Below are 11,683 nucleotides of genomic sequence, written 5' to 3'. Positions count from 1 at the left end.
TTAATGCTTCTGAATTGAGTTTAGGGGAGTTAAGTACATCCATTGAGAAAAGTCAGCTATTCTCCTTAATGAATAGTCATTATGAGTTGCTATATCATAGATAGACAAACATATATGTAGATACACACATATTTATATATCATATGTATATTTGTACATAGACATGTATACATACATATATACACACTAGGTGGCGTATTGTATAGAATACTGTACTTAGAATCAGGAAGAACTGAGTTCACATCTTTTGTCAGATACATGATGGATTAATCACTCTGAGTCTCAGTTTCCTCATCTCTAAAATAGCATCTAACTTCCAGGGTGGTTGTGAGTGTGAAATGAGAGAACATACGCAAAAGGTTTCCAAACCTTAAATTGTTAACCATTACGGTCATATAATGTTATGAAAGGTAGTATTGCAGCAGATAGAAAATAGCCTCAGAACCAGAAATACCTGGTTTCAAGGTGTGTCTTCGATGCATTAGCTGTGTGAGCCCTGGAAAGGTACTTAATCTTTCAATGCTTGAGATAACTCTATAAGACCATGAATTAGAGAGAAGGTACTGATGTGCATTAATAGAGGAAGTTTCTCACCTGCATCTTCCTACACTAATATATCCACAGGTTTTAGTCTCTATTCTTTTATAGGATAGGGGAGTTAGGTGGTACAATGGATAAAGTGCTGGCCACAGAAACATGAAAAATTTAGGCCAGATCTTGCTTTGGACTCGTAAAGGCTCTGTGACCTTGGGAAAGTCATATAACCTCTCCTCCCGCCATGTCCTCATTTACAAAATGAGAGTAGTTATAGCACTTACTCCATAAGGTTGCTAAAAATGAAAATAAATAATATATGTGAAGTGTTTTGCAAACCTGAAAGTGCTATTTGTGTTATTTATCTATATATCATTCAGAAGACAACCCTCCAACCAACTGGTGATGCGTCTCCATATGCTTAACTTCTGTGGAAGCATATTTTAAAAGAATTAAAAAAAAAAAACTCTCCAATTTAGTTCAACTGAAATATCAAGGAAGAATATTTTCTCTACTCTAAAACCTGTTCCAGACTTTTCCCATTTGAAAAGTGAGTAGGGCAATCACTAAGGTCCCAGGAAATGGATTAAGAATAGAAGGTGAACTTAGCTCTTGCCTCCCCATTCTCCTTAAGGGATTGTTACCATGACCCACCCAGGATCAGTGTTCTCTTTTGCATCAAGGTTAAAATATGGATTGCATGGAGGAAATCTGTTCAGTCCTTGAGGAGATTAGTCAAGGACAGAATCCAGAAGTTTTAATAGATTAAGCAAATATTGTTCTAGAATGTTAATCCTAAACTGTATTTAACATATTATAAACTTTAACTCATTCAAGATTTCTATAAATGTCACCTCAAATCATTTTGGGGTAGAGGGACATATCCAAAGTCTCCATTGGGACATATTTCTCTCTGTGTCTCTGTCTCTGTGTCGCTGTTTCTGTGTGTCTCTGTGTCTCTCTGTCTCTGTCTGTCTCTTTCCCTCCTTCACCTAGAAATGCATGAAAATAGAATAATGTTTAAATTCTTACAAACTTTTGCCTAAAATTAAGAATATAGCATAAATGCATTTGTTCTACATACGTCTATCATGAGTCTATACAAGAATGTAACTATTAACATAAAAAGGGATTTAGTAATGGGGTATAGTTTGGGATCATTAATACAAGCTAGCCTAATTTTCATCTCCCATTCAAATTGAGGTGGCTGGATATGTAAAAGAAAAAATGTTTAAAGACGTCTTTTAAATCATAGCAGTTTTGAATTTAAAAGGTGTGGATTTTGGTGGGGTGGGGAATGGAGAAATTATGACAGTCACAATATATATTGGAAAGGCAATGCAAATAATGTGTAGTCTAGAGTCAAAGTGTCTTGATTTTAGTGCTTGCTTTTTTACTTAGTAGTCAATGTTATCCTGGGTAAATCCCTTAACCTTCAAGGGAACTTCCTTTTCCATAATATTGCAAAGTAATGCTTAGGATCACAACCTCATAAGACTGTTGCAGAAGAAAAACTCAAATAATATGGGTTTGCTTCATAACCCCAAAGTGCTATAAAATGTGGAATATTGATTCATCTGAGGTGCCAGAAACACACTCCTTTTAGTTTCTTTGCTAGGAAAAAAAAATCCTTACTTGTGAACTATGAGAAATCAATATCACAGTACTTAAGCAAAAGAAATGTCATCTGAATTAAAATTTAAAAAAAATAAAATCAGAAGGTATAGAGATTGAAATCCTCTAGTCCAGGCTTTTGTTCTAGATCCTTTCTGCAAAAAACTAGGACCAACTGAATCAGTTCTGAAAGTAATCTTTTGTATTCAAGTAAAGGAACTAGAATTGAGAGCTATAATGGAGCTGATACTCATTATTTTCAGTTTAAGTTAATTGAATAAAATCAATAAGCAACAAGTGATGAGTAATGAAACAGTTCCTTTTTCTCTTATTTATTAACTTGGAAAGAGGTGAACACTCTGAAGCTCCCTTTGGATGAACACCAACAACACTTGTCAATGTGAAGTTTGCAAAGCATTCTAGAAATGAAAGAGGAAAAAACATTCTTCAGAAGATATTGCCAGGTTATAATTCTGCCAAGTTGGTTTATCAATTGCTGTTTTGGAAGTATTCTATTACTACTACTACTAATAATAATAATAATAAAATGCATGGCTTTATATTTTATTAATGACCAGAACTGACTTTTTTTCCTCCCACCACATTTAGTCATATTGTTTATCATTTGTTAAATATGACAAAGTAAGTAAACAAAAGGAGAAACTTATTGTTTCACAAATCCTGAATGTGTGACAGTTGTAGATTGCAAAGAAGCAAGATGGTACAATGGAAAGAGGCATTGAGATTGGAATCAGAAAAGCTGATTTCAAGACTAATTATATTCTTTTCTAGTTTGGAGATTTTAGAAAAACCAACGATCCACAATTCAGCCAAACTGACCTTTTTGTTCTTCCTCAATGATAACAATCCATCTCCATCTCAAGTCTGAAACACACTCCTTCCTCACATTCATCTTGCAGAATAATTCCTTTCTGTCAAAATACAGCTTAATCACCACCTCCTACATCAGGGCTTCTTAATTTTTTTTCCACTTGCAAGCCCTTTTCATGTTTTTGGCATGTTGGCATTGTGTGGTCTAAGGACACTTATCATGCAAATTGTGCATGATTTGTATTCAGAACCAAGGTTGCAGTGAAGTTACACAATGCAACCAGGCAAGTGCTGCCAGAAACACTTCAAATTCATTACATGTTTGATTTTGAATTAATTTTTGGTCACTGCACATTTAGAAACCTTTTATTTTTGCAAAAATTTTTACAACTCTATATGTGGTTGCAACCCACAGTTTAAGAGGCTCCTTTCTACATGAAACTTTTCCTAAATCCTCATTTTGGTCCTCTTCATGAATGAAGGATAACAACCATATACGTATATGTTTTTCTGTGTATCTATATATACATAAACATACATGTATATATGCCTACTATAAAATAGATATTCTTGACAGATATAAATATGTAAATGAGACCAAATGAATTTTTGAAAACATTTATGAAATGCTTATTTTGTGCAGGGAATATTGCTTTTTTAAAAAAATTCATTTGCTCTGTTTCCTTATTTGTAAATTAAGGGTGATGATATTTAGTTAAGTTGCTTCATAAGGTTATTGAGAGGATTAAATGTGGTTATTTATGCAAGGGACTATTTAGACGTCATGTCATGTAACTATAGGTTATATAAGATTTTAACATATCAAAAGATTTCTCCCATGTGGGTCCTCCTATTTTCTCTCCATAATTTATGTTTCTATAGCAAAACACAAACAAAACAAAAATAAACCCACAAGGTGAAATAGGATCACTATCTGTAGTTGTCATTAGGGACCTAGATTAGAATTCTGATTTTGCCTCTTTAATATTGGATGTCACATTTTGCTCTCTGAGCTTTACTTTGTATAAAATTAGGAAAACAGACCTTGAACATCACTATAACTCTTCCAGCTCTAAATCTATGACTTTATATTATCTATATACTTGGAAACACAGACTGTCATAGGATACTCATGGAACCTTTACCAATGAATTGCTTAAAATCTATTTATTTTGGTGGGACCTACTAGAGCTTGTTTTTTCCTTATAATAGGGCATAAGGTCCTTTCCACAACACTGGAAAACATTTGAGTGGAACTATTGGCCACCTGAGGATTATTTTGGGGACCACAGGCTATTGAGGATTAGTGACTTTGAGATCTGCATGAGAGGATGAATTTTAATTTTGATCCAAGTAACAGGTATCTTGAAATGTTTCAAAATTTATTGAAGGGAGATAAAAAAAATCATGTGATTTTGCTAACAAAAGCTAGTTCATGTGGTATCAAGAATACCAAATGGTGTTCAAAGAGGTGCCAAAATCTATAAATTTACCCAAGGAATTCATCAATAATTTTTTTTTAATTTTTAGTGGATACAATGATCTTGGCAGAGTTGCTTTTTTACTCGTGTTTTATCTTAGAATTTGTTTAAATAACCACTGTCCTAAGTAATAGCCACCATTTTCTTTTATCTGCTACATATGGCATTCTGATATATAATACTGGCCAAATGAGAACTACTATTACATAATGGAGTCTTCTATGCACACACATTTTTTTTTCTTCTCCTATAATGCATTACAGAGTAAAAACAGAAAGTACTTTGAGTAGATGAATACTTTAATCCTTCCATCCAAAAAGGGAAAGGATAAAAGAAAACTGATATTACATCATCTAACAATAGCTTCTTCTATACTATCTGAAACATGAAATAATATTTCAGGACAATAGCATGATTAAGCATCTGCCAAGCATCTGTGTATATAATATAATATGCAATGATATTATATAATATAATATAAATGTAATGCTGCTTGAGGTGGGGAATTATCTGTTAATTTTTGCTCTTTAAAAAAGGAGTTATCTGTGGGAGGCTTATTTAGATAAAGAAAAAAGCCTTTGGAAATGAACATTTTGGGGGATAAAGAAGGTAGTTGTATTGCTGTCTCACTTTCTACCAAACATTTCCAAATCAGGTGAATGCATGCCCCCAGGTTCAAGTTTCTTTAATAAAAACCCATAGAGGTACCTCCAAAATAAATAATCAGACATCAATTTCTTTACTCCCACGGGTATTGGTTTGTTTAATAAAAATATAATATTATGTCATAGCACTTGGCTGGAGTCAGCAGAAAGAGGTAATTACCTGACTCAGATACTTGCTTATTAAGTTTATTATAATAAATAGTATATACATTTACTATATAATATATATTTATTATATCATTATATCTAGTATATAATAATATATTTATTGTATATTATTATATGTAAAATTATAATAAATAAGCTTACTTAACTTCCCTCGGTCATATTTCTGTATAAAATGACAATAACAAAATTTGCACTAACTGCATCACATTATCATTGGGAAAAAATGTTTCCATTTCTATGCCATGATATGTGATTGTAAGGGTGGCAAAGTGTATACTATACTGAACTTGGAATTCATCTGAATACATTTTCTGACATTTCCTCTCTGAATATCTATTTTCTCATCTATACAATAGGGAAGAAAATTCCTATTAAGGTAAGGTTGTTGTAAGACTGAACCAAGTACTCTACAAACAAATAAACCATATATAAATACATTAGTTGTTATTTTTACATGATTCATCCATAAAACTCAATGGAAATGAAGTCTCTAAGTCTAGAAGAGACACAAATTTTCCATTTGACAAAGTAGAGTAATGCAAATATCATTTGCCTGGAAAAGTGAACATTTGATTTTGGCTGTCACTAATTAACTACCTGTCTGACTCTGGGCAAATAGTTTCAAAGTTTACAAACTTACTGGTGAGTTAGCTCATTTTATTCCCAAAGCAACCCCAATATGGTAAACACTATAGACACAACTTCCTCTTTCTGATATATTGGGAAAATAAATATCATAGAAATTGGAAGATTCCCCTATAGTAATACATCTAGCAAATATCAGACACCAGATTTGAACCCAAGTGAGTTCTGACTACCTACTCTTTACATTATATAGGATCATAGATTCTATATATAGTTGGAAATTGCTTAATACCTCAGCCTCATTTTCTTCTTCTGAAAAATAAGTATAGATCTTTTTTTTTTTTTTAGCCCCAACAAGCAGCAGCTAGAGCAGACTTCAGGAGAGAAAATCACCAGAAGCTGTAGAAGTTTCCAGACTTCTCAATCCATAAATGCCAAAGACAAAGTAAAAGGTCAGTGCTGAACTTGGTTGGTCCAGGGGAGGACAGAAGAGTGTGTTCTGGCAGCTACTCCGGGAGAGAGAAGCGGCAAACACAAGAAGGCTGCAGCTACTACTTTGTGGCTGCTTCTGGAGCTCCTGGACTGCAGATTGTAGGGGACAAAGAGACCATTCAGAGGCTAAGTACTTTTAATTTGACTTGCTTGGATACAGATCACAGTCTTGGGTGGTCCTGGGGTGTGTGACCAGTAAGCCAAAGCACGTGGGGGCTGTAGAGAGGCCATTCATCTAATAGCTCTGGCAGCTGCAAAATCTCCAGTGATTTGAGATATAGCTCTCTCCATTATGGAAGCAGAGTTCTACTGTGGCAGAGTTCAAAGGTCAAGTAATTGGCTGCCAATATGAGAAAGCAATGGAAGCACAAACAGATGATAGAATCCCTTTTTGGGGACAAAAAGGATTAAGGCATGGAGCAGGAGGAAGACAGCAAAGTCAAAACTCCTGCATCAAAAGCCTCCAAGAAAAATATAAACTAGTTACAGGCCACGGAGGATCTCAAGAAGGATTTTGAAAACCAAGTAAGAGAAGTAGAGGATAAATTGGGAAGAGAAATGAGAATGATGCAAGGAAATCATGAAAAGCAAGTCAATAGCCTGCTAAAGGAGAACCAAAAATACACTGAAGAAAAAAACACCTAAAAAAATAGACTAATGGTAGAAACACCACCTCCCCGCAGCTCCAGCTTCCACCTTCCTCAATCCATGTAAAAAGGGGACTCTAAACAAACTTTGGAGCTGCAGAACCCCCAAAATGAGAAGCTAACCTCCCACTGAGGACAGCCCGGCAGGCCAGTAGGAATCGGCCGGCTTAGGGCTCTGAGAGCCAAGCCAAGCCACACGCCAAGGCTTTAGCCCCGGGGCAGGCCTAACCAGACACCAGATGGAGGGACTCCAGATCAGCAGCATCTGTGGCCCTTTCCAGATTTATCAACACATAGATGCTAAGGACAAAGTGAGAGGTCAGTGCAATCTTGACTTTGGGACCCAGTTAGTGGAAATACATGGCTTTTGCCCCCGGGGCAAGAAGTGACTGAGATGCCAGCACAGCCAGCCAGTGCCATGTGGCAACTTCAGCTCCTGGCATGCAGAGTGTAGGGGGACCAAGCACCAGTTTGAGGGGTAATCGCTCTTGCTTTAACCTGCTTTGACCTGGATTGCAGTCTAGGTGGAGGTCCTGGGGCACAGGACCAAATTAACAGGAAGAGAAGATACTTAATAGGTGAAATTAAGAGGTGAGAGAGGAATATAATGATAGGAGATGGGGAAAAACAGAATGGGGCAAAGTATCTCATATAGAAGAGGCAAAGGAAAATGGTTACAATGGAGGGGAAGAATTGGAAGGCAAAAGGGAATGGGGTCAACCTTATTCCCATTGAATTCCGCTTGAGGAGGGAATGAAATACACACTAAATAGGGTATCTCACCCTCCAGGAGAGTAGGGGGCAGGGCATGATAGGGGGGATGATGGAAAGGAGGGCAGCCTGGGGGGGGAGGGAAGTTGGGAGTACCCACTTTTGAAAAGGGACAGGATCAAAGTAGAGAATAGAACAAGTGGGAGGTGGGATAGAAAGTAGGGAAATATAATCAATCTTTAAAAATGAAATAACTTCTATAACTGAATTGTTTCAAATAAATACTAAAAGCATTAAACAAAAGACTTTAAGGAGAAAAAATGTATAGTTTATGTTAGCCTAAAATAATTTTGAGCAAATCTTAAAACATATGTGTCCTTGTCACTGAAGGCTAGAAAAAATAAATAGCTTTGACTTTCCCTTTGGAAACCACTAATCACTACATACTCCTACTTTGAACTCACTATATGATATCTTTATCTTTTGCAGAGATCTTCATCTGCCTGAATTCAAATCTATTTCAGACTCATAGTTACTGTATGACACTGGGCAAACCATTTCACCTCTGTTTGACTCAGTTTCCTCATCTATAAGGTGAGGTAATAATAGCACCTACCTCTTATGATTGTTATTATGATTGACGGGATCAAAGCAGAGAATAGAACAAGTCGCAGGTGGGATAGGAGGGAGGGAAATATAGTCAGTCTTTTACAATATATCTACTATGTTATTGTTTTGCATTAGCCACACATGTACAACCTCTACTGAACTGCTTATCTTCCCAGGAAGGGTGGGTAACAAGGGAGGAAGGGAATGAATCTGGAATTCAAAGTTTTAAAATCAAATATTCAAATATATGCATATATATATACTATTATTAATACTATATTACATGTAATTGGGAAATAAGATATACAGGCGCTGGGGCATAGAGATTCATTGGAAATTTTGAAAGGGGTATGGGAGAAAATATGGGAGAGAGCAGATTGGAGGGGATATCCTGTGGGACTGCTATTTTGGGGCAGTGGGTAGGGTATAAAAGGAGAGAAAATTTGTAACTCAACATCTGGTGGAAATGAGTGATGTAAATCAGAAGTTAATAAAGCATTTGGAAAAAAAAATAGACTAACTCAAATGACAGGAGAGGCCCAAAAAGCCAATGAGGAGAAGAATGCTTTAAAACGCTGAATTTACCAGATGGAAAAGGAATTTCAAAAAGTCCCTGAAGAGAATAAGTCCTTCAAAATTAGATTGGAGAAATAGGAAGCTAATGACTTTATGAGAAATCAACATACTATAAAACTGATCCAAACAAATGAAAAAGTAGAAGTCAATGTGAAATAATTCATTGGAAAAAAAAAAAAAAACACTGACCTGGAAAATAGATCCAGGAGAGATAATTTTAAAATTATTTGTACCTGAAAAGCCATGATAAAAAAAGAGCCTAGACCCCATCTTTCAAGAAATTCTCAAACAAAATTGCCCTGATATTCTAGAATTAGAGGGCAAAATAGAAATTGAAAGAATTCACTGATCACCTCTTGTAAAAGATCCCAAAAAGAAAACCCCTAGGAAAATTATAGCCAAATTCCAGATTGCCCAGGTCAAGGAGAAAATGTTACAAGCAGTCAGTTAGGAAGAAACAATTTGAGTATTATGGAAACATAATCAAGATTAACACAAGACCCAGCAGGTTCTACATTAAGGATCACAGGGCTTCGAATATGATATTCTGGAGGTCGAAGAGCTAGGACTAAAATCAAGAATCACCTACCCAGCAAAACAAAATATAATGCTACAGGGAAAAATATGGTCATTCAATGAAATAGAGGACTTTCAAGCATTCTTGATGATAAAACCAGAGCTGAAGAGAAAATTTGACTTTCAAATACAAGAAGCAAGAGAAGCTTGAGATGGTAAACAGTAAAAAGAAATCATGAGGATCCTATTAAAGTTGAACTATTTACATTCCTACATGGAAAAACAATAATTATAACTCATAAGACTTTTCCCAATATGAAGATAGTTGAAGGGAATATATATATATATATATACATATATATATATGTGTGTGTGTGTATATATATGTATGTATGTATGTGGGCATTTGTATCTTCATGTATACATAGAGAGCACAGGATGAATTGAATATGAAGGAACAATATCTTCAAAATAAAATTAAGAGATTTGAGAGAAATTTATTGGGAGAAGAAGAAAGGGAGCGATAGATTAGGGTAAATTATCTCATATAAAAGAGGCAAGAGAAAACTGTTACAATGGAGGGGAAGAGCAGGAAGGTGAAAGGGAATGGGACAAACTGATTCTCATAGAATTTGGCCTGAGGAGGTAATAACATACACACTCAATAGCGTATCTCACGCTAAAGGAAAATAGGGGGGTAGGGGATAAGAGGGGAAAGGATAGAAGGGAGGGCAGATTAGGAGAGAGGGCAGTTAGAAGCAAACATTTTTGAAAAGGGATAGGGTCAAAGAAAAAATAGATTAAGTAGGGGGGCTGGATAGGATGGAGGGAAATATAGTCTTTCAAAATATAACTACAATGGAAATGATGTGGCTAACTACACATGTACAATCTATATTGAATTATTTATCTTCCCAGTGGGGGAGGGTGAGGAGAGAAGAAGGGGGAAAATTCTGAAACTCAAAGTTTTAAAAACAAATGTTTAAAAATTTGGGGTTTTTTCACATGCAACTGGGAAAAAAGATATACAGGTACTAGGGTATAGAAACCCATCTTGCCCTATTAGAAAGTTAGGGAGGTAAAGGGGGAGGATATAAGAGAGAATAGATTGGGGGAAGGGGTATTCGATAGGCTTGCTATTTGGGGGTGGACGGTAGAGGAAAGACGTGGAGAGCAAAAAAGTGTAACTCAAAATCTTGTGTAAATGAATATTGAAAACTAAAAATAAATAAATTTAAAAAAAATAATAAGGTTAGACCAAGTAACACCAAAATCCTCCCATCTGAAAAATTCTTATACTCCAATCTGACTCAAGGGGAGGTACCATAGACATAGAACAAGATTGCCACCTAGTGTCAGTCTATTTCCCAAAGTTGCAAATAGGGAAGATTCGGGCTTTTGGTTTTCTCATTTTCTCAGTTCTACTTAAACTATTTCCTATGAGATTTTTTTCTTTCTATTCTCAGTTTAAGAAACCCTTGATTAAGAATATTACGACATGTGTATTAATAGGCTTATGTAAACAGTCTTTTTTAAGAATCTTCCTAAAATTATAGAGGGATATCTTCTCCCCACCCCCCCCCAAAAAAAAAAAAAGAATGACTAAAACTTGCAATATCAGATTAATGCCTTCTTACATGTATTTGCAAAGAAGAAAACATTTTAACTTTTCATATTACTGAATTTTATTCCAATTATTATTTTTATATTATTTCTGTGTTGTATTTTATAATTGGTGACTATTTATAGTTTTAAGTGATAAGAAAACGTTTATGTTTTATACATTTTTTTTCCTTTTGCAGCTGATTAAGCTTTCTGTAACAGACCTCTGGTTCTGATTTATTTTTAAATCCATGTCAACATATTGGCAATTAGTTCCTTCTCCTACGTATTTCTCAATTTGGAATCCCAAAAGCACATAGCAAATGGTGCATCCTTTAACCAGAGGCAAGTCGAATTATAAATCTCCATAGAAAGGTTTCAATATATATATCAATATATTTCAATATTTTCAAAAAGGTTTCAAATATATCAATAGATTATGTGATTAACAGTATTGAATATAATTTTCAAAGCTTGAGAGGAAAAATGTTGACTTGGTATTTTTCAAATTCTTGGTGGAAAGTATTTATTTGAACATTTGTGTTTTTACCTTTCTTTGTAGCCCCAGTATTTAGCACAATGCCGAGTACACAATAGGCAGTTAATACAGGTCTGTGGGGTTTGGTTTGCATTCATATTAGTAATAACTATT

Source organism: Petaurus breviceps, unplaced genomic scaffold (genome assembly GCF_028583685.1).
Source record: "Petaurus breviceps papuanus isolate PSGF00001 unplaced genomic scaffold, PetGlider_PUasm1.0 90686, whole genome shotgun sequence".
NCBI lineage: Eukaryota > Metazoa > Chordata > Mammalia > Diprotodontia > Petauridae > Petaurus > Petaurus breviceps.
The sequence above is the reverse complement of the archived record's forward strand: the minus strand, read 5'-3'. Positions refer to the sequence as shown.